The sequence below is a fragment of the Phyllobates terribilis genome, unplaced genomic scaffold (genome assembly GCF_046119375.1).
Source record: "Phyllobates terribilis strain yellow unplaced genomic scaffold, ASM4611937v1 Scaffold_44__1_contigs__length_10104851, whole genome shotgun sequence".
In the NCBI taxonomy this organism is placed as follows: Eukaryota; Metazoa; Chordata; class Amphibia; order Anura; family Dendrobatidae; genus Phyllobates; species Phyllobates terribilis.
Genome location: NW_027362804.1, coordinates 3,164,551 through 3,186,143, shown reverse-complemented (window position 1 = coordinate 3,186,143; position 21,593 = coordinate 3,164,551).

Genomic DNA, 21,593 nt, shown 5'->3' with positions numbered 1-21,593 from the left:
CTCTGCTCTCCAGCGATTCAATATGCTTTTAAGCACATCCTGGGGGATACATACCGGTCCTCGAATATAATTCCACTCACTGTCTCACAGTAGGCTTGTTGCTCTTTACGCTGTTTAACTGGCAAGTAATATATTGTATCTATATAAAGGTCCTTTATTTCTGGGATCATCTCTGAGCTCTTGGTTTCATGATTGTGGTATTATCTTAGTTATATCTAACATTATTACACTGTGTGACTTTCAGTATTTCTTATGACATGTACAATTATATTGATAATATATGCTAATTGCTTTCCTAGTGTTGCTAGTGCCACATTACTATTGTAAACCGATGGCTACAAAATGTGGAGGGGGGGGGAATGCCTCTTGCATCAGGGAGACTTTTGTTTGCTACCACATTTTCAGAACTTCCCCCTGATGCTTATCTTTTTAGTTTGGCCTCTTATATTATTATTACAATCTTTTTTTTTCATTTGACAAATCCAGTATTAGGGTATGTGCACACAGCATCGCAGCTGCCACATATTCCCAATTGAAGCCACTTCATGATAACGCCTGCAATTGTTTTCCTAAAGCAGTTTCACTGGCGGTTTTCAATTTGTACTCTGAATATAGAGCATGGCAGCTTCCCAAAAGAAGCCGCCCAAAGATTGAACATGTTACTTTTTCTAACCGCTTCAGGGTTTACGAACCCTAAAACAGTTAAAAGAAGTGAAATAAGGCATAACGTGGCCAGCAATCACAATACATTACTGTGCACAATGCTCATTTTATGGGATGCCTATGTGGCACTTTTTCAAGCGGATTCTGGGCAGAATGTAGCTGAAAAAGACGCTTGTGCAAATGGCCTTAACTGGTTCCTGTCCCATTTGGTTTGTTTTGTGTTTAGTTCATCTCACAGGGGTCTTGTTGTAGTGTGTTTGGAGATTTAGGCTACGTTCACATGTTCAGTATTTTACATCAGTATTTGTAAGCCAAAATCAGGAGTGGGTGAAAAATACAGAAGTGTTGCGTGTTTCTACGGGCTTCGTTCCCATGATGAGCTTTTATTGCGTTTTTGACACTGCGCATTTTCCCTGCATCTTAAACGCAACATCTTACAGTTCCAGCAAAGTGGATGGGATTTCTAGAAATCTCACGCCCACCGTGCTTCTTCTTTACGTTGTGTAAACTGACCTGCGGTCCATTTTTCAAATGCGCAACATGTCAATTTCCCTTGAGGGTACGCTGAGGTTTCTGTGCAGATTTTCCTCATAAACTTACGCTAGATTCGGAAAATCCGCAGGTAAAAATGCACATGTGTTTTTAGTGCATTTACACAGCTTAAACGCATCAAAAACATATGTAATCCGCACCTAACTATATGAATAAATTTCAATGAAATCAAAATACCAAGGAGTTTCAAAAACAAAGCAGCTTTATTTAAAGAATGACACACCAAACAGAGACAGTGTTAAATAACGCTCACAAAAACACAATGAAAAAATGCAAATGACTTAATTTAAATAATAGGTGTAGAAATGGTGCAGAAATTCGGCAACATCAAAAGCTCATTGTGGGAATGTAGCCTTATACTTTGTTCTACTCCTTGTTTTGGCTTACAAATCTTCAGCTAAAATACTCACAAATACTTCACGTATACACGTGGCCTTATTGTTCCGTTCCTGATTTTGGCTTACTGATGTAAAATACTGACTAAATGCTGGACATGGTCTTAAATGTACTGTAGGTTTAATTCTGTAAAAGTTATCTATTAACCATTTTATGTGAACTGACTGTTTTAAAGGTATACAAATTAAAATTTTTTAAATTTTCATCAAATTTCAGATATATTCAGAATTAGTCCTAAATTATAATGACCTAAATTTAGTAGAAGGTATAACCCCCTCACAACCTTGGACATATTGGTACGTCCAAGGTCGTGTCCCTTCCTTTGATACGGGCTCCGATGCTGAGCCCGCATCTTTCCCTGCTCATGCGACATCCACATGCGGCTGTTAATCACTGACAGCAGCATTTAACACGCAATGTCTAGAAGTGTGTCACAAGACCCACCCATCAACACTCCTGTCACGTGATCACGGGGCGCCGATGGGTTGTCATGAGAGCCAGGGGTCTGCCGAAGATTCGGCATTCATAAGAGATAGTGATTTCAACTACACTTAGCAGGGCTAAAGCCCTTCTATGTGTAGCACAGGCGATCGGATGATCACAGCTTCAAAGTCTCCTAAGGGGACTATTGAAGCCAGTAAAAAGTTAAAAAAAAAAAAGTTTTAAAAAGTAATAAAAAAATGAAAACCAAAAGTTCAAAACACCCCCTTTTGCTCCATTCAAAATAAAACAATAAAAAATATAAAGTAAGCTAATCAGATTTGTAAATAACGTAACGAGAAAAAAGTTGAAACTCCAGAATTACTTTTTTTTGGGCCGCCACAACATTGCAATAAAATGCTGTAAAGAACGATCAAAACATTGTATCTATCCCAAAATGGTATCAATATAATGTCAGCTCACGGCACAAAAGATAGCCCCTCATATAGCTCCATATCACAAAAAATAAAAATGCTATAGGTCTTGGGAAAATGGCGACAAAGCAAAATTTTGTCTTAAGAATTTCATAATTTTTTTTCACCATTTAAATAAAAAAATGTCATCAATGTAGTAGTGCAATGCACAGCCCATAGTCATCCATATATGTAGTATAATACACAGCCAATAGTCATTCATGGAGTATAATGCTCATCCCATAGTCAACCATGGAGTATAATGCTCATTCCATAGTTATCCATGGAGTATAATGCTCATCCCATAGTCATCCTTGTTGTATAATGCAAAACCAATAGTAATCCATATAGTATAATGCACAGCCCATTTTCACAGCCCATTTTCATATTTTTTTTTATCAATGTAGTATAATGCGCAACCCATAGTCACCCATACAGTATAATGAACAGCCTATAGTGTTCCATATATTAACCACTTTATGACGTCAGACGTAATAGTACTCCTGATATCATAACCCCCTGTTCAGCGCGGGCTCCAACACTGAGCCCGCACTTTTCCAGGCAATATATATAAAAGTTGACCCCATGCGACCCCGGTCACGTGCACGCCAACGTCAGCTGCTTACCTCTGATTGGCTGGCAGTGTGTTTTGCTGCGCACGGACCCAATGGGTCTGTTCGCTACACTACACTTCAGTTGAATGTGCGTCCGAGGATGCACATCTAGCTAAAATATTTGCTGATGTTGGCGGGCTCCTCACCCGCTGGGCCCAGGCAATCACAACTGCGACTGCGGTAGTTATTCCCCATGCCGACAGCGAGTTGGCCTCCCCGTTTGTCCAATTACCCCAGCATTTCCTGGGTTCGCCGGATGGTGGCACCAGCCCCGCATACAGTGGTGGCCAAAAGTATTGGCACCCCTGCAATTCTGTCAGATAATACTCCGTTTCTTCCTGAAAATGATTGCAATCACAAATTCTTTGGTATTATTATCTTCATTTAATTTGCTTGCAAGGAAAAAACACAAAAGAGAATGAAGCAAAAATCAAATCATTGATCATTTCACACAAAACTCCAAAAATGGGCCAGACAAAAGTATTGCCACCCTCAGCCTAATACTTGGTTGCACAACCTTTAGCCAAAATAACTGCGAACAACCGCTTCCGGTAACCATCAATGAGTTTCTTACAATGCTCTGCTGGAATTGTAGACCATTCTTCTTTGGCAAACTGCTCCAGGTCCCTGATATTTGAAGGGTGCCTTCTCCAAACTGCCATTTTGAGATCTCTCCACAGGTGTTCTATGGGATTCAGGTCTGGACTCATTGCTGGCTATCTTAGAAGTCTCCAGTGCTTTCTCTCAAACCATTTTATAGTGCTTTTGGAAGTGTGTTTTGGGTCATTGTCCTGCTGGAAGACCCATGACCTCTGAAGGAGACCCAGCTTTCTCACACTTGGCCCTACATTATGCTGCAAAATTTGTTGGTAGTCTTCAGACTTCATAATGCCATGCACACGGTCAAGCAGTCCAGTGCCAGAGGCAGCAAAGCAACCCCAAAACATCAGGGAACCTCTGCCATGTTTGACTGTAGGGACCGTGTTCTTTTCTTTGAATGCCTCTTTTTTTTTCCTGTACACTTTATGTTGATGCTTTTTCCCAAAAAGCTCTACTTTTGTCTCATCTGACCAGAGAACATTCTTCCAAAACGTTTTAGGCTTTCTCAGGTAAGTTTTGGCAAACTCCAGCCTGGATTTTTTATGTCTCGGGGTAAGAAGTGGGGTCTTCCTGGGTATCCTACCATACAGTCCCTTTTCATTCAGATGCCGACGGATAGTACGGGTTGACACTGTTGTACCCTCGGACTGCAGGGCAGCTTGAACTTGTTTGGATGTTAGTCGAGGTTCTTTATCCACCATCCGCACAATCTTGCGTTGAAATCTCTCGTCAATTTTTCTTTTCCGTCCACACCTAGGGAGGATAGCCACAGTCCCATGGGCTTTAAACTTCTTGATGACACTGCACACGGAAGACCCAGGAACATTCAGGTCTTTGGAGATGGACTTGTAGCCTTGAGATTACTCATGCTTCCTCACAATTTGGTTTCTCAAGTCCTCAGACAGTTCTTTGGTCTTCTTTATTTTCTCCATGCTCAATGTGGTACACACAAGGACACAGGACAGAGGTTGAGTCAACTTTAATCCATGTTAACTGGCTGCAAGTGTGATTTAGTTATTGCCAACACCTGTTAGGTGCCACAGGTAAGTTACAGGTGCTGTTAATTACACGAATTAGAGAAGCATCACATGATTTTTCAAACAGTGCCAATACTTTTGTCCGGCCCCTTTTTTAGGTTTGGTGTGGAATTGTATCCAATTTGGCTTTAGTACAATTCTTTTTGTGTTTTTTCAATTTAGACAAATTAAATGAAGGCACTAATACCAAAGAATTTGTGATTGCAATCATTTTCAGGAAGAAACTGAGTATTATCTGACAGAATTGCAGGGGTGCCAATACTTTTGGCCACCACTGTATGTGGTATCTACATACTCTGACTGACTTGGAGAATCATACTGCCCGGTCCGTTTTACTACATACTTTAGTGTACATGGTAAACCCAAAAAACAATTTTGGTATTGCAATTTTTTTGCAACTCAGCACACTTTTATTTTTTTTCTCTGCTTTCCAGTGCATCACATGATAAAATGAATGATGTAATTTAAAAGTGCAACTCACCCCACAAAAAACAAGCCATCATACTTCTATTTTGTTGGAATAGTAAAGGAGTTATGGCTCTTGGAAAAGGTGGAGGTGAAAACGGAAAATCACCCTGGGATGAAGGGGTTGAAGGGATTGTCCTCTTTCAGCAATCTTTTGCACGCTAGCTTTGCTTGCTCTTACTGCGTTATATACTGAGTCTTCCCCACTACCCCTCTCTCTGTTTAGCTGCAGCATAATGTCAACAGCCCTGCACCCAAACAATACTAAACTCCGTAGCTTCTGCCATTTACATTCGCAGACCTGCTGAGTGGAGTGATTAGCTGCAGGGCTGTCGACGTAGCGTCACTGCTGAATCCACACAACAGGGACCAGAGCAACAAAACACAGTATTGGCGGTTTGTTTAACCCCTTTACGACCAATGGCGGACATAGCATGTCATGAGCAGTTTCCACATCATGACGTGCTATGTCCATTGTGATTTAAAACTGTCAATGCGTGTAAACATGCTGTGACAGTAACATGCTAACAGCTGAGCAGCACGGGAAGAGGTGCGGGGACCCATGCCGGTGGTCAACGTGCTCAGAGTGCTGTGTTTGGTCAGTCAATGTGACTGACACAGTATGATCATGCAGGAAGTATTAAAATATCAGCACCTCCCACATGATCACCGCAGGAGCTTGACGCAGCTAACAACCGAGCTCCTGCAATGAGAGCCAGAGACGGTGCCAGCACAGCCCCAGGCTCATTATCCCTCCAGATGCCACGATTGAGAGCGATCGCAACATTTGAAAGGTTGTGAGAGGGAGGCGGCTCCCTCTCTAAATCCCATTGGCACCCCCGTGACCAAATCAAGGGGAGTCGATGGTTGTCACAGCACCCAGATGTCAAACAATAACCACCTGGTGTGCCATGTACAGTGGCCTGTTACACCCAGCCATAGACTGGTTATAACAGTGGTTCTGCCTGTGTAATCACACAGGTCTCATACATTGCAATGCATGATGCAAAAACAAAAAAGTACACACATTTAGTATTGCCACGTCTGGAACGATTTGATCTACAAAACTGTCTCACTAGTTAACGTTTTCAGTGAACACTGTAAAAAAAAAAAGTGGAAAAAACTATGGTTTTTCATCATACCGGTGGAAAAAAAGTAGAATAAAACACAGTCAAAAAGACCAATGTTACTAAAAAGAGTATCGCTGAAAATACAACCTTGCCCTTCAAAAAACAAGCCAACATACAGCCCCATCAGTGAAAAAAATAAAAAAGTTATAGCTCTCAGAATAAAGCGATGCAAAAACAATATTTTTTCTATAAAATAGTTTTTATTGTGAAGAAGTGACAAAACATAAAAAATTATATAAATGTGGTATCGCTGTAATCGTACTGACCCGAAGAGAAGAATAAATAAATGTTATCACTTTTACCACACTGTGAACGCCATTAAATAAAACCGCCCAAAAAACAATTTCTGAATTGCTCTTTTTTGTTAATTCTGCCTCCCAAAAATCATAATACAAAAGCGATCAAAAAATGTTATAAGCTAAAAAATGGTACCAATAAAAACATCAACTTGTCCCGCAAAAATAGAGCCCTCACATGACTCTGTCGGCGTGAAAATGATAGCTCTCAAAATATGGCGATGCAAAAACTTTATTTTGCAAAACAATGCGTCTTTTAGTGTGTGACAGCATGACAGCAGCCAAACATAAAAAAAACTATATACAGTGGCTTTTGGAAGTATTCACCCCCCTTCGTGTTTTGCTACCTAACATGGAATTTCACAGATTTTTTTTTAAGGGTTTGCATAAGTTTATATAAAAAACATGCCTACAAATGTGAACATTTGGTTTTCTTTTTATTGTGAAGAAAACAACATATAGGACAAAATACCTGAAAACTTCAGTGTGCATAACTATTCACCCCCCTAAAGTGACTACTTTGTTGTGCCTCCTTTTGCTGCAATTACAGCTGAAAGTCACTTTGGATAAGTCTCTGAGCTTTCTTTATCGCTTTGTCACTGGGAGTTTTGCCCATTACTCAAGGCAAAAGTGCTCCAGTTCCTTCAAGTCAGGTGGTTTCCTCTGATGAACACTAATCTTCAAGTCTGACTACAGATTCTCAATTGGATTAAGGTCTGAGCTTTCACTAGGCCACTGCAAAACATTTACACATTTCCCCTTAAACCACTTGAGTGTTGCTTTAGCAGTATGCTTTGGGTCATTGTCTTTTTGGAAGGCTAACCTCCTTCCCAGTCTCAAATCACTGACAGACTGAAACAGGTTTTGCTGAAGAATATCCCTGTATTTAGCGCCATCCACCTTACCTCAGACTCGGACCATTTTCAATGTCTCTGCTGCTGAAAAACATCCCCACAGCATGATGTTGCGACCACTATGCTTCAGTGCGGTGTTCTTGGGTTGATGAGCTGTGTTGGTTTGGTGCCAGACATAGCATTTACCTTGGTGGCCAAAAAGTTCTATTTTGGTCTCATCTGACCACTGCACCTTCTTCCATACATTTGAGGAGTCTCCCACATGATATACAATTTTTTTTGTGTGTGAAGAGACAAGACACTGGTACCAGAACAGCATGGAGGTGTGGCAGAGGGGAGGAGTTTGATCAGGTCTCTGGGGACAGCATTGTCAGGAAAATGAGCTGAGGAGAAAAACAGCACGTGTACAAGTTCTGAGGTGGTTATGACACTAAAGAGAGAGACGGGAGGAGCAACAGTAGCGTCCGGAGCTCCTGTCAGGAAGAAAGGTGCCACGTATCCACCGAGGACAGACGTCCACGTTCAAGCCCCGAAGACCCAAGTGATGCCAGTAAAGGTTCCCAGCCCAGAAGTCGACGGTGAAGACTCGAGCGATGCCAGTCAAGATTCTTCATACGGGTGACGTCTGTCAACAGAACGGGAACAGGTTGTGGTGGCACAGTTCTCAGACGTGTGCGGCAGTGACAAGACGTCGCAAAAGCTTTTCAGTTGTCAGATTGGAGATTCATGGTCGGGTCGACGACCAAGAAGGATACACGAAACGGGCCGTTACCGCTGACAGGGACATATAGTACCGGTCACAGATAGAGGGAAAGACAGTAGTCATTCGAGGACCAGCAGACGCCAGAGCGGCATTGCAAAAGTGGATAGGGAGTTACGGGGCAAAGGGACAGCGAGTTGTGATAGGAACAGAGTATTGCCAAAGCTTTAAAAGACTGCCTCTTGCCCACTATAGTTAATATAGTTCCCCTTTCCTCCAATAGATCATTTGAAACTACCAACCCCTGAATTCTAGTGTACTCTGATAATTTATTCTGTTATGTGATTGGCTGCTAATTTTACTGTCAAATGTTGTAAAGAAATTGTTACCATATAATACATTTTACAGTTTATATTACTTGTTTGACTGCACTATATTTGGCGTATTCGGCAGGATGCAACATTCCAGTGCGGAAAAGGCGGGACAGGGTGATGGCGGACATGTCAGGAGAAGTATTGCCCTAGGGGCCCTGCTCAGTAACTTCCCAAAATTTGCGGGGAATAATATAGAGTTGAGGGATTGGGTGGAGAGACTGCAGATGATGATCAGCATGTACCCTATGACCCCAGCCATGCAGGCAGAGCTAGCCTTTATGCACAGTGACACTACTGACCTTGGTAACTTACCCATGCGCTTATTTAAATGAATTCAAGGGGAAAGTGAGACTATTGCTCTGCGGGAGGTGACGGCCCATATCGCCAAGAAGAGGAATTTCAAGGGCTAGGATCCTTAGACGAAGTACTGTGGGATCAATTTGTTGCCGGACTAAGGGAACCCTGCCTGCGACAGGCTCTGAAGGAGCAGTAACTGACTAATCCGGACATGACTTTCTTGGAAACGGGGCTGAGGCACAAGTTCGAGAAAAAGAGGCACCCGCCTTGATGGGTATGGTCTGGAGTCACCAGGTAGCTACCGCATCGGAGGCTAACAGGGAACCTGACTGGGCACGAGAATTTCGTCAGGATATTAGAAATATTCGAGGAGAGTTACACAATCTCAAAGGAGCCTCTAGTAACTTGCCAAGGGATGGCCCCTCAGATATATAAAAGAAGGACCAAGGAGAGGATGCTATACCCGCACATTCCTTGTCTCAGACCCGTCACCGGACGGAAGAGCAAAGAGTTGAATGTTGGAACTGTGGTGACTGAGGACATATATCCTGAGAGTGCCCAAGCCGGAGCCAAGGAAGAAGGGGGCATCCTTTAAACTAAGGAGCCCCACAGTTGAGGAGCACACCGTGGGGTACCATGTCCCAGGAGAAGGGGAGGAAGGCTCCGAAAACATTGTCTCTGAAAGGCCCATGATTTGGGACGGATTTGATGGGAAACGCATTCAATGTTTAATGGACATGGGGTGACCACTGTGGCTGAAGAATACTTCTACACTCACTTCCCTGCAGTCAGCTGGTCCAACAAGGGGCCGAATATTAGACTAGTAGCTGCCAACCAGCTCCCCATTCCAGTGGCTGGGGTGATATGGATGACTGTCTGTATGTGTGGATGAAAATTAGGAAAGAAAAGGATTGTGTTGGTGAAAGGCCCAATAATCCCCGGGCCCATAGTGACATTGAGAATGAATAGCCTAAAGGAAGTAGGGGAGTTCCTGATTGGTGAATCACAAAGAGGCAACTGGAATCGCGTAACCAGGCGTCACGTTAGACAAAGTGTTTTTCAATAACTCATCCAAGGGAGTCAGGTCCAGAACTTACCAGACACCTCTCAGCTTCTTGGCAAAGTGATTATGCCTCCGGAGGCTGCCGTGACTCTACCCATTGGACAAACTACACTCACCCTCCCTGTAAGGGCTTGTGTACCTATCGAGGGGGTGAAGTTGCAATTTGAGCCCAGAGAAGGTGACAAAACCTGGGCTCTTGGTCACCTGAACTCTCACCCCAGTGCGGCACAGGCATGTGCCAGTATGCTGCGTTAACTTGAGCGAAATAAATTTATAGTTGAACCCTCAGAATGAAATCGCCCAGGTGAACTTAATGCCAGAGGATCTCCCCAAACTAGACTCCATTGAGTTAACACCCCTGGAAGGAGATCCATGGACTCTATCAGTGTCTCTCACTAAGAGAATAAAAGAAAGGGGAGCATGGGTTGGTTGCTCTCTCCTAGAACAGATGAAGGCTGACCTTACCGAATTTTCCCCTGAGCAAGCAGAACAAATTGAGGGCCTACTGCAGCGTTATCACGGGGTGTTCGCTCGTCGTGAAGACTATTTTGGGTGCACTGAGGCTATCCAGAATGAGATACCTATGGGGGACACCGCTCTCATTAGAGAGAGATACCGTAAGATTCTGCCACGAATGTATCAAGAAGTGAAAGACCTCTTGTCCCATATGTTACGAAATGGAGTAATTTGAGAAAGTCAGAGCCCTTGGGCTGCACCCATTGTACTAGTTCGGAAGAAGAATGGGACGGTTGAACGCTTGTACGATGTGGGATTCCTATCCCCTGCCGCGGATTGAAGAGTCCCTGTCTGATTTAGGAAAAGCTTAATATTTCTCCTCCCTCAAGCTGGCCAGCGGCTACTGGCAAGTTCCTATGGCCGACGTCACGGGGTTACCGTGACAGTTTGGAGCCAGAAGACCTCAGAGTCAGATGGCTCCTACTGCTGCTTTGAGAAGAAGCACTTCTCCTTCATTTTAAATGTGTTGGTTTCTTTTGGCAGAACAGGGGTTAAGCGGCCATCTTGAATTTCCCTGTTCACAGCTGAGCTAGGTTAATCACTCACTCTCCCTTTATAATCTGGGCTCTGACTCTGTTCTTTGTCAGAGCTAGCATCTTGCTGCATGGCTAGTGGAGAGTGGAGTTTATGAAAAGGAGCTTTGGAGGAATTACTTGTGACTGGTGTTTTGTTCGTATGTGTGGTTATTCCTTTTCCATTTTGGTTCATTCACCCTATCTTCACACCCTGGTGATTCCCTCTGTTATATGTGAGAGAATATTTTGTGTGCCTGGAGTTTTCTGTTTACCCCTTTCTGTGTTGCCCTGTTTGTCGGGTGGGTGTACTTCGGTGCACAGAAGCGCCCCTCTTCCCCGGGTGGGGGAGGAGATCAATCGGAGGGCTAACTCAAGAGTTAGGGAGAGGGTGGATGCCACGGCATCCTCATCTTCAGAGGTATCCTGTGGAATAGGGCAAGCAAGGGCGCCCCCTAGTGTTAGGGTCAGGGTAGGAGCCCCTGAACCCTGTGCACTCGGCAGCTGTGCCGTGACAGCCGATAAGGGTTGGTTGAAGACTGCCTTCATCCTCCCCATTGGTCTGTACGAGTTCAACCAGATGCCCTTTGGCCTAACTAACGCACCTGGAACTTTTCAACGGTTGATGGAGAGATCAATTTAAAAGCGAGCTTAATCTATCTGGATGACATTGTATTATTTTCCACCTTCGAGGAAGATCTCCGTCGGTTAGAACAAGTGTTAGAGAGGATCCAAAAGCTTGGGCTGAAGATTAATACTCCGAAATTTCACTAATTTCACTTGTTCCAGATGGAGATTGAGTATCTGGGGCACAGTCTCCTGTGCTGGGGTCTACCCCACCCAAGAAAAAGTGTTGGCTGTACAGAACTGGCCCATTCCGACTAATATAAGAGAGCTAAGAGCGTTCCTGGGCCTGGCAGGCTACTATCGAAGATTCATCAAAGATTTTGCCTAAATAGCGACCCCTCACCACAAGCTTCTGAGAGGATCAGCTGGGGAACATAGACAATGGGCCATTCAGTAGGGGCGCCGACAGCAAGAAGCCTTTTGTACCCTGAATATGGCATTAACCAATGCTCCCATATCGGCCTATGGCGACTTCTCCCAACCCTTCTTACTATACACGATGGAAGTCTGTACGGCTTAGGAGCAGTATTAGTGCAAATTCAAGAAGGCAAAGAACGGGTGATTGTATATGCTTGTTGGTCACTGAGAGAAACTGAAAGGAACCCTGATAACTACAGTTCATTCAAGTTAGAGCTGAAAAGGTTGTTAAGGATCTGTCAGGGTCAGAGGTTCAGGTGAGAACCGATAACAATCCCCTTGCTCATCGCGAAAATGCAAAGTTAGGAGCGCTGGAACAAAGGTGGGTTGCCAGAATATCCAAGTACCAGTGCTGAATCGCGTATTGGTCAAAAGCTCAGAATACCCATGCCGATATTTGTCTCAAGTCACTTCAATAAGTCCAAAGGGAGACACAGATGAAGATCTAGAAGGCGACGAGAACACGGATTTCACTCATTTTGCAGCCGACGTGGTGGCTGCTCAAGAAAAAGAAGGGGAGCGTAAACCAGGGCTGTGGAGTCGGTAAGCCACAGTTGCGACTCCGACTCCTGGATTTTATCAGGTTCCGGCTCCGACTCCGACTCCTTCATAAATGGCCAATTTGTAACAATAAATTTACTGTTGTAAAATATTAACATTGTGCTTATTCAGTTTCTCACCATCATATAAGTAATCAGACCACTTAGAGCAAAAACTATATTTATGAGAATACAATTAGAATATAGCAAATAACTTTTATAAACTTTTCTAAACTCTTGTAAGTAAATATGCAATAAACACTGTTATGCAGTTAATAAGAAGTCTATAAATTTGTCCTCAGAAAAAGTATTGCCTCTGTCAGATCCTCCTTCATGGATGCCCTCAAATCTGATCTAATTATTTTGAGAGCAGAGAACAACCTCTCTACACTAACTTGGGTTGGTGGCAAAGCAGTAACCACTCGGGCAACATCTCTGACAATGTCAGGATACAGAGGAATCGCTTGTTGCACTGTTATTTTTGATGAACGGTCAAATTTCTCAATTTCTTTTAGTGCACATGAAAAATTCTGCTGAAATGTACTGGCTGTGTTCTTTGATGGGGATGACTCTTCTATGCGGGAACGCTTTGCACGGTCCTTGTGATCCAAATATTTTTCTAAATTAAATTCTTCATCAGTTGATGAGGGTGAAGATGTGGCAGGACGACCAAATTCTTCTTGTTCCTCCTGACTGTTCTGCAACCCTTTCATCCTTACTGCTATTTCAAACAGAGCTTCTTTTCCTTTAGTTAGCTGTTGATCATCTAGAAGAATCCGATGCATTGGGTCTACCTAAACAGCTGCCAAAAGAATGTTATTTTGTAATAGTAGCTCCTCTCTCCGTTTCATTGATGTAGCAATGCCACTTGCAATTAACCCTCCTCTTTGGGACAGGCGAAACATCAGGTTCTTCCACTCCTTTAAGAAAATACCTGGAGTTAAGTCCTCTGCTTGTAATTTTTTAGTCACTGTAAATGGGTGCTCTAGCAATTTTTCCAGCTCAGTCACCTGATGCCACTGACTTTCATTTAGCGTCAGTTGAGGGTTAGCCATGTCTACAAGAAAGGTTTTCAGTTCAACCAAGCGCTGAATCATTAAGTAAGTACTGCCCCATCGTGTGGCTTGATCAATAATTGCCCCTTTTCCAGCACGTCTCTTCAAAATTGAGTCAACTTTAGGGGTTCTGGCAACAGTAGCCAATTTTCTCACCTTGCCAATCAGTGCAGCAGCATGTCCTTCTTGCAGACAGTCTCTTATAGCCAGCTGTAGCGTATGCACAACATAGCGCATGTGATGAATGAAAGAACGTATTGACACAGTTTCAACAAGATCATCTAAACTATCATGTTGCTGTTCATGTGAAGCAACTTCAATTTGCTCCTCAGTTACAATACTGTGTTCCTCTATTTCAAACATTTCTGTGTCTGTGGACCCAGAATGTTCTTCTAGCTGCTGGTCACCATCATTACTCTCATTCCTGGATCAGTAGTGGGCAGAGACCTCAACTTCGACTCATATGCCAGCAAGGTGGAGGTGGGGTACTGCTATGGGCTGGTTTTATTAAAGATTAGCTATTTGGACTTTTTTTTGGTTGAAAACTCAATGTCAACTTCCAAATCTACTGCCAGATTTTAGAAGCCGTGCTGCAGGAAAAGACTGCATCTTCCCAGAAAAACATGATTTTCATGCAGAACAATGCACAATCGCATGCAAAAATAATAAATAACTAATAATAATGAATAAAAAAACAAAAGTTGAAAAAAATAATGTATTCATTATTATTTATGTATTACATATATACATATATATATTTTTAGCTATGTATTTGTTATGTATGTTTTTTATTTATTGTTAATTCTTTTTTACACTTTTACTTTCAATAATTCCAATATTGTTTAGGATCCCATTTGTTATATTTACTTCATGGTCTATAGTCTATATTGGTCTATTATCACCATCATTTACCTATCTTCTTCCATGCACACAAAGTACGTTTATTATTAGGGGTAGTCATCATCCATTCATTTAATGCCTTCCTTGGATACTCGGTGCTAAAGATTTTTCTAAGCCCTTGCATATATCGGAGCAGCCACACTCATTCATTCATCCTTGACATGCTGTTGTTCTTAATAGTGCAATAACGCTCCTGCTACTCGTTGAGGTTCCTCGTCACCTCGTGTCGAAGTGCGCATGCTTGACCTTAACTCCTGGGTTCCTGCTCATGTAGCACAGCACAGCGGGACTCCGGCGCATGCTGGACGTACTTTGCACATCGCTACAATGGTGTCTGGGCCTGGCTTGCGTCTCGCTGCCCCGAAACAGAAAGAGGACATTACACCATCCCATGAGCCGACATGCTATGCGCCACACACGCGACTTGAATGCTTATTGATTTCAGCTGGAATTGCGGTTCTGGCCTCATTCTATTGGTCATTACACAATACTTTAATCCACAGCACTTTCTCCCCTTTACACACGTCACCTGCGGAAGCAGGGTAAAACACACATGTTGGGGCTCTGGGTTTGTCCTGTCTGATCGTGATCCTGCCCATTTCTCTGTAACCTGTTTCTGAGCCAGTCCTATCTCTACAAAGTCCTGAGTCTGATCTGCATTGTCCGCACCTACAGTGCTGGCCAAAAGTATTGGCACCCCTGCAATTCTGTCAGATAATACTCAGTTTATTCCTGAAAATGATTGCAATCACAAATTCTTTGGTATTATTCTCATCATTTAATTTGTCTTCAATGAAAAAAACACAAAAAGAATTGCCCTAAAGCCAAATTCGATATAATTCCACACCAAACCTAAAAAAGGGGGTAGACAAAAGTATTGGCACCCTTTGAAAAATCATGTGATGCTTCTCTAATTCGTGTAATTAACAGCACCTGTAACTTACCTGTGGCACCTAACTGGTGTTGGCTATAACTAAATCACACTTGCAGCCAGTTAACATGGATTAAAGTTGACTCAACCTCTGTCCTGTGTCCTTGTGTACCACATTGAGCATGGAGAAAAGAAAGAAGACCAAAGAACTGTCTGAGGACTTGAGAAACCAAATTGTGAGGAAGCATGAGCAATCTCAAGGCTACAAGTCCATCTCCAAAGACCTGAATGTTCCTGTGTCTTCCGTGCGCAGTGTCATCAAGAAGTTTAAAGCCCATGGCACTGTGGCTAACCTCCCTAGATGTGGACGGAAAAGAAAAATTGATGAGAGATTTCAACGAAAGATTGTGCGGATGGTGGATAAAGAACCTCGACTAACATCCAAACAAGTTCAAGCTGCCCTGCAGTCCGAGGGTACAACAGTGTCAACCCGTACTATCCGTCGACGTCTGAAGGAAAAGGGACTGTATGGTAGGATACCCAGGAAGACCCCACTTCTTACCCCGATACATAAAAAAGCCAGGCTGGAGTTTGCCAAAACGTACCTGAGAAAGCCTAAAACGTTTTGGAAGAATGTTCTCTGGTCAGATGAGACAAAAGTAGAGCTTTTTGGGAAAAAGCATCAACATAGAGTGTACAGGAAAAAAAAGAGGCATTCAAAGAAAAGAACACGGTCCCTACAGTCAAACATGGCGGAGGTTCCCTGATGTTTTGGAGTTGCTTTGCTGCCTCTGTCACTGGACTGCTTGACCGTGTGCATGGCATTATGAAGTCTGAAGACTACCAACAAATTTTGCAGTATAATGTAGGGCCCAGTGTGAGAAAGCTGGGTCTCCCTCAGAGGTCATGGGTCTTCCAGCTGGACAATGACCCAAAACACACTTCCAAAAGCACTATAAAATGGTTTTAGAGAAAGCACTAGAGACTTCTAAGGTGGCCAGCAATGAGTCCAGACCTAAATCCCATAGAACACCTGAGGAGAGATCTCAAAATGGCAGTTTGGAGAAGGCACCCTTCAAATATCAGGGACCTGGAGCAGTTTGCCAAAGAAGAATGGTCTACAATTCCAGCAGAGCATTGTAAGAAACTCATTGATGGTTACCGGAAGCGGTTGTTCGCAGTTATTTTGGCTAAAGGTTGTGCAACCAAGTATTAGGCTGAGGGTGCCAATACTTTTGTCTGGCCCATTTTTGGAGTTTTGTGTGAAATGATCAATGATTTGATTTTTGCTTCATTCTCTTTTGTGTTTTTTCCTTGCAAGCAAATTAAATGAAGAGAATAATACCAAAGAATTTGTGATTGCAACCATTTTCAATAAGAAACTGAGTATTATCTGACAGAATTGCAGGGGTGCCAATACTTTTGGCCAGCACTGTATACCGCTACCCTCACCAATTCAGTCTGAACCTGCACCTGTGACCCTGCTTGTGTTTCTTAACCTATCCTGTCCATTCCTGATCCAGAACCTGTTCTGTCTACCAGCCGAGCAGTCCAGATCCTGAACCTGTACTGTCTAACCAGCCACACGTCTTCCTATTTACCAGTTCCTTGCCGGTTCTGCTTCCCTGACCCTTTGGGGGACAGTTGCTGCGGCTCCGGGGTCTGCCCCACCGTCAGGGATTCTAGTGAAGAACCAAGTGGTCACTTAGTTATGCCTCTCCAGACTCTCCCCGGACTGTGGCATAGTGGTTCCACAACCACGTGCGTAACTCCCTACACTTTTCCCTATCTACCTAATCTCTAAATGTATTTTCTTACTGTACATCCTGTGACGTTTTGTTTGAGAAGAGTCTTTCCCCCGGATGATGATTTGTTTGAGGGCGGTACTAGAAGCTGTTGGGCGATGCTGGTATTACTCACTGCTTCTACATTATCTCCGCCCCCTGATGACGTCTTCGTTCACAGAAGCGACAGTTGAGATAGAAGCACTCACATCTCCCATGGCATCCATACCCATGATTCAGGACTTCTTCAGAGGGGGCAGCGATGCAAGAAACTAGTGAGTAATTGCAGCACTGTCCCCTGTGACATCCTGTTCCAGACAGGCAATGGACTCTGAGGGGAGTGAGTGCAGTCCAAGCCTTCTGTGACTTCACGTTTGAGACTCCTCAAATGAAACGTCACAGGAAGTACAGTAAAAAGCACATTTAGAGATTAGCTAGATATGGAAAAGTGTATTTGTGTAATAAAACTCATTACAAAAGTGGTTAGGGTGTAAGGATAGATATTTAGAAAATACATTTTAGGTGCCCAACCACCCCTTTGAGGCTACGAAGTCCCTGATTTTCCCAATTTATGTCCTTATACAAAGTAAGGCCAATCTTGAATCACTATTTTCATTCAGACAGTCTGAGGAGGGTATCGCAAACAAGGGATTGCACTGACTACTTCTCACATGATTGTGAAAAAGAACTTTGATCTTTATATCTCTCTCAAATCTGATCTGCAGTCCACTATTTTAGAATGATCTTCATGACGAAGATTTTGTATCTCTTCAGAAGCATTGCTGTAAACATTCCAAGGACTCGAATCTCTAAATTCCAAGCTCTATTCATCAAAGTGTTTTCGGCCAAAACTTTTTGAAAAGGCTCATAAAAATTTTTTGCAAATTGATGTTGCGAAAAAAAATTGCGATTTTTTTATTTATTTTTTTTCTCTTATGGCAAAAATGTTATTCCAGTTTTTATAAGATGTGCAAAATTTATTAAGTGGGTCTTAATAAATTTGTGCGAAACGCCAGTCGTACTGATTCTGGGCCCAAGATTTGCACAAAAAGGGATGTTTTTTTCTAATAATTTATGTCTGATGGGAGCCCCTCACGTTATGGTCTATGCTAAGCCTGCAATTTTAGACTTGACTAAAGGTTGGTGTATTTCAAATATGACACATACCTTATTTTTCAGATTATAAGACACACTTTCTTTCCTCAAAATTTGCAGGGGAAATGGGAGTGCGTCTTATAATCTGAATGTAGCTTACCGGCTGAGGTGGAGCAGGGACCCAGGGTCATTGCTGCAGGAAACTGGGGGCGTTTGGAGGAGTGCGGCGATGCTGTTGTTCCCAGGCTGGTAGGAGGGGGTGTTGGGCAGTGGAGGGGTTCGCCGACATTTTGAGAAAGCCTGGAGCCCCCACACTTTCCATGATTTTGAATGCAGTGGACTTTGGGAAAATGGTCGCCGAAGGCGGCGCATGGCAGATCGACATCTTGGTGCTGAGATATCAATCTACGCATGTGCCACCTTCACAAAATGTCAGCAGAGCCCCCGCACTACTGAACACCCTCTCCTACCAGCCTGGGGCCCACAGCATCGCCCCACTCCTGCCTCCAGCTACCGTAAAAACAGACTATAAGACGCACCATCATTTTATTTAAAAAAAAATTTTCCTATTTTCTTCTTCAAAATTTGTGGTACGTTTTATAATCCAGTGTTTCTAATAATCCGCAAAATACGGTAGGTGGTAACAGATTTAAAATTAGTTTGCTAAGCTTTGTTCTGCTAGATGAACTCTTGATACAGAAGATATGAAAGCATCCTCTTTTGCTTCAATTCTCCAACCATGTCTGCTATCATCACCGTTTGGAAACACTGGATGATTAAAAACATGTCCATTTATCTGAGATTTCCGTTAAATCATATTCCTTATCTAAATATGTCATCATGAGTTATTGACTCTAGCAGACGTGTGGAAGTTCCTCTCCTTTATCATTTGATGAGATTGTTAAAGGGCACCTGACAGCTGATACATGCTGCCCGTGGACCGGGCAGCATGTATCAGACACTAGCTGCACGACTTCAGCCATTCATGTGCAACTGTGAAACACTGCAGAGTTTCAGAGAAATACATAGTTTAATAGTCGCCGTGGACTGCGGCCATGGACACGTCTCTCCCTCTGCAGGGAGAGACCTCTCATTCTAGGGCAAGGTGTTGGCGAGAAGCCACCAGGGACCCTCCCGTCTGACTAGTCTCTTGTATGACAGTACCCGGTAGCTTTCCAACTATGTTTTTATCTGAAACACTATGGCATTTCAGAGTTAGACTTATATGGCTGGAATCATGCAGCCAGGGTTTGATACATGGTGCCCTTTGATCGGGCAGAATGTATCAGCTGTTAAGTTCCCTTTCGTCTCTTCAACATGGATAGTTTTTACCAATATCTGCAGATTAGACACTTTATCTTCCGTTTTCCCTTACTCTTGTAATTCTTCTTTCTTTCCCTTTCAAAACTTTTCTCTTAATACAAAAGTCCTCAATTATTTACAAGTTGTTAAATGCCCCCCTGGATGATCAGAAACTCCCTTATATGGTCAAATGGAAGGAGGGTTCATCCTTTCCATTTACATGAACGCAGTGTCATTGAGCTCTAGTTGGGTCTCAAAAAACAACTACATGTATTAGTCCTATAGAACAGGGGTGAAGAAACCTCCATTTGGATATTCATACCATCCTTCGGGGACCGTACAAATTGTATGCTAACTCCACCCACAAATTAAGCCTTAACGCTGGCACTGGTGTCAGGACGTAATCAGCATTACGTAGTGAAAGCGTTCAGTAGTGAAAGCTGCATTGCATGTGCTCACAGAGTAAGAAGAAACTAAGGGGCATCAAAACTAAGCTGCCAACCCACGCACTGTAGTCCCCAGAAATCTGCTTGGCGGCAGGAAAAAAGGCCATCTAGGGCTGTAAATGGCCCTTGGCCCTGAGATTCTCCACCCTTGCTATAGAGATGCTATTTGACACTTGGAAGACTAGCCAACTGTTCTCAAGGTTTTTTCCTTTCTGTTGGAAAGGCTGTTTCCAACCAGGAATCTAAGCCATGCTTGGTGGTTTTGTCCAATAGTGAGTGGAATTCGGACTAATATTTTAAAACCTCTTTCTATGGTTACTAAAACTGACATCCAGGCACATCCAGGTTTAGCAGATCTGAATATTGTCGTTGAAGATATCCCACTTAAAATAAACTCATTTTCATCATGAAACTGGCAATTGAAATTGAAAAATATGGTCCCTGTGGTCATCCTAGTCTTTGGCTACTTCTTCTATTGAGTCTTAGGCTATGTTCACACACGTTGTGTTTTTTTCAATCAAAAATATGCAGCAAAACTGATCTCTGGCAGGAAATCTGCCTAAAAAATGCTTGTTTTGCTGCTTTTTTTCAGGGGTTTTTCAGCATTTTTTTCACTGTCCTTCTGTCTCTATTCATGCATGTACATAAAATTCTGTGAAAAAAAGAACCCCTTTCTATTTTGCCATCAAAAATGCTGAAAAAATGTACCTGCGTTTTTTGGTGCGTTTTTTCAACGGGTTTTTTTTACCACTCATTACTTCCTATGGGTGAAAAAACGCTGAAAGAAGTGACATGCTCTATTTTCCAAAAACCCAACCAAGGCAGAAAATACGCAGCAAAAAAACACAAGTTGTGTGAACAGAGAATTCTGGTTTCTCATAGACTTTGCTGGTACTTCAAAACGCAACTGAAAATTTGCATAAAAATCTGCCACAAAATTCGCTGAAAAACACAACGTGTGTGAACATAGTCTTAGTCTTTTGTTTGCTATTTTCTTTACCTCCTCACCCCTACCTACTCCCCCTCCAAATCTTTATTCTTCATCCCTTCCTCCTTCTTTCCCCATCTTGCACATCTTAAGTTTATTTCTTCTTTCTTCCTCTTGTCTTATTTTACTCATACTTGACAGGCTGACATATGATGGCATTTTCCATATCACATTATATGATATATACTACATTTTATATATGCTGGCCTGTGTGCTAGCAGATGTTTTCTTGTAACTGCTTGTTCTTGCAATTCTGTGTTATCTTGCTATACTTTTCATAAATAATGATAAAAATCTATTGCAGAAAAGCTGCCATTTTCTGAGACCTGTCCATCAATGGAGCTCTGGGGGTCTTGCTTTTTTGCATCCCGAGCTGCTGTTTTTTTATACTAATTTTTAACTTTTTTATTTTTGAAGGGAACAAAGGACTGATTATAAACTTTTGTATAATTGGATTTTTTATGTTTTATGAACAAAGTTTTTATTTTATTTTTACTTTACTTTACTTTTTAGTCACCTTAAAGGGAACATGTTACCAGTAGTGATGAGCGAGCATGCTCGTTACTCGAGATTTACGAGCATGGTCAAGCGTTTTCCGAGTATTTTC